The sequence below is a fragment of the Lottia gigantea genome, assembly GCF_000327385.1.
Source record: "Lottia gigantea unplaced genomic scaffold LOTGIsca_13, whole genome shotgun sequence".
Lineage (NCBI taxonomy): Eukaryota > Metazoa > Mollusca > Gastropoda > Lottiidae > Lottia > Lottia gigantea.
In genome coordinates, this window is record NW_008707425.1 from 3620710 (window position 1) to 3624099 (window position 3390).

Sequence of the window (3390 nt, forward strand, 5' to 3'; positions counted from 1 at the left end):
TCTTTTAAAGTGCACGTAAACGATATTGGTGTGTCTTTGTGAAGTAATCTAATAGTATTTTTCTATCTCAAAATTCGTGAAGTTTTTTCATAAAGAGCCAGAAAAGGTTATTACATGTATGCATACTAAAATTTATAATTATATATCCAGAAAAATCAAAATCAGGATCTTGTTGTTTTCTGATAATAGTATTGATCAATTTTTGATATTAATGTTGTTGGATGATAAATAGAATCAGATGGTTGTTGTTATTTTGTATAAGTTACTATCAATTTTTTATATTAATGTTGTTGGATGATAAATGAATCATAAACCAGTTATTATTGTGTTAAAGTTATTATCAATTTTTGATATTAATGTTGTTGGATGATAAGTAGAATCAGAAACCAGTTATTATTTTGTTAAAGTTACTATCAATTTTTGATATTAATGTTGTTGGATGATAAATAGAATCAGATGGTTGTTGTTATTTTGTAGAAGTAATTATCTACTTTTGATAGTTATGTTGTTGGATGATAAATAGAATCAGAAACCAGTTATTATTTTCTTAAAGTTACTATCAATTTTTTATATTAATGTTGTTGGATGATAAATAGAATCAGATGGTTGTTGTTATTTTGTATAAGTTACTATCAATTCTTGATATTAATGTTGTTGGATGATAAATAGAATCAGAAACCAGTTATTATTTTGTTAAAGTTACTATCAATTTTTGATATTAATGTTGTTGGATGATAAATAGAATCAGATGGTTGTTGTTATTTTGTAGAAGTAATTATCTACTTTTGATAGTTATGTTGTTGGATGATAAATAGAATCAGAAACCAGTTATTATTTTCTTAAAGTTACTATCAATTTTTTATATTAATGTTGTTGGATGATAAATGAATCATAAACCAGTTATTATTTTGTTAAAGTTACTATCAATTTTTGATATTAATGTTGTTGGATGATAAATGAATCATAAACCAGTTATTATTTTGTTAAAGTTATTATCAATTCTTGATATTAATGTTGTTGGATGATAAATGAATCATAAACCAGTTATTATTTTGTTTAAGTTATTATCAATTTTTGATATTAATGTTGTTGGATGATAAATAGAATCAGATGGTTGTTGTTATTTTGTAGTAGTAATTATCTACTTTTGATAGTTATGTTGTTGGATGATAAATGAATCAAATCATAAACCAGTTATTATATTGTTTAAGTTATTATAAATTTTTGATATTAATATTGAGTAAGCATGGTCTGCTTCAAGCTCGACACCCGCCACTACTACAATAGTCAAATAGATACAATAGATAAAACCAGATCAATTCATTCCTGACCAAACAAATTGTAGTTGGCTGATAAATTAGCTTATATTAGTTTGAATCAAATTTTAATATTAATGTGGATGGTGGAATTAATAGCTCCAACGTTTGTTTTATTCTGACGAGGGCTCAAAGTTCGTCTTAGGTACGAATCAATAGATTTTAACAAACAACGATCATAAATTACAGTGTTTCTTGTTTATTTACCAAATTAAAAATATCAGCTATTATTAATGATTCGCTGATAAAAAAAAATCAAATAATCATTTATAAATAAAACTACAAGTAGATTCATTTCAGATTTAAAGGATAAAATCGTTTGTGTCAAGGAATTAACCATTTTAAATTTTAAATTTCAGATCTACGATAAATTTAATCTGTTTTTTTTGTTAAATTGAATACGTTTATCCTGTCTTGTTGATATTTCTACCCTGTCTTGTTAATATGTCTACCCTGTCTTGTTAATAAATCAAAATCAATAAAGATCTATAAGCATTAATCTTATCGTTCGTCATCTAAAAGATCCATAGAAATGAAATGACCCATACCTAATGTACTGACATCTGTGTAATAATCATATGCTGTTAATGGATTTATACTTAATAAGTTATTATGTCTATTCTTCATGTTAAAATCTGCGGCGATTTGTAGAGGATTTCTATTTCTATTGAAAATTTAGTTCTCTGGCGAATAACAGAAAAGTTCTTAATCGTTATTTAAATCTGTTCTGTTATTCAAATAACGTTTGTTTTTTTTTCATGGAAGAGTATATTTTTGTGGTGAATATCTTTACTTTTGCAACATTAAAGGGATAGATGTGACATTTTAGGGGATTGATTTTAATCTTGAATATATGTAAATAGACTTCATAAGTACTAGAAATGTACCAAAATCACATAATTCTTTTAAAAATTGTCGTCATTTTAACATACAAACACAAATAATTCTGGACATACATAGATTTGAAGGCTCATTTTTCTACGGTGAGCTGTGAACACTATTACTGATAAGCTCAACTAAAAAATTCCAGTTTCTCAAACTAAAGTATGATTGGTCAAAAAAATGTCCCTTTAAAATAAGCTATATTATAATTTTACATACCTGATACAAAAACAGAAAAAATATAGGAAAATTATCTCTTTATCCTTACTACATAATCCCAATAATTCTAACTTTAAATCATTATTTAATAATATCTCGGGATTGTATTATTGGTTACTTGGTTATCGTCTTTCTAATATCCCCTTATTCGATCACACAGAATTACAGAGAATTGAAAAAAGAATTATCCACCGTTTAACTGCCTAACATATCAATGACAAACACGACTGACGAATTCATCAAATACTGTTAACCTAGTCGCCGTTTGTTTGACCACATTTCTCATCCCATCCCATTACACACGACAACGTGTTTACTTAAGAGATCCCTCTCTATACATCAGGTGCAATCTTATTACGTGGCTCTCATTCTTTTGACAAATATAAGTAGTTTGTACTCCTCCAACATCTCAATAATGAACAATGAAGGTGATGTCCACATGGTTCCATAGTGACCAAAACATAAGATTTACTCGTGTTAGACGAGTATTTTGTAACACTCTATGAAGAAACAAAGCGTAGTTTTGAACGATACAGTGAAGACGATAGATGTCGAACTAGCTACTGGCGAAATTGCAAATGGATTTTCATCAGCTACCACCAACATCTGAAGAACCACAGTTAACACCTAAATTAACTGTAGCTCTTTGAAATGGCTCTTCTGATAATGAATACGGTGTTACTACGGAGGAACAATAAATTGCAGGAATATTGAAGATTTCAGTGCTAGGTGCAACTTTTGAAATGGCAGCCTTTTCAAACAAATGAAACACTACGAAAAAGCTTTTTAATTGAATTTTGAACGAGACACCGATAGGTTACATGAATTACACATAAACATCTATCTTTAGATCATCTTCATATACACCAAACTATCTCATTGATACTGAGGTAGTGACCGTTACAACAAAAGCTTTGACATTAAAATGATACCGATAGTGTCCACAGAAAGATCAAGCTCTGTGAACGAGGAG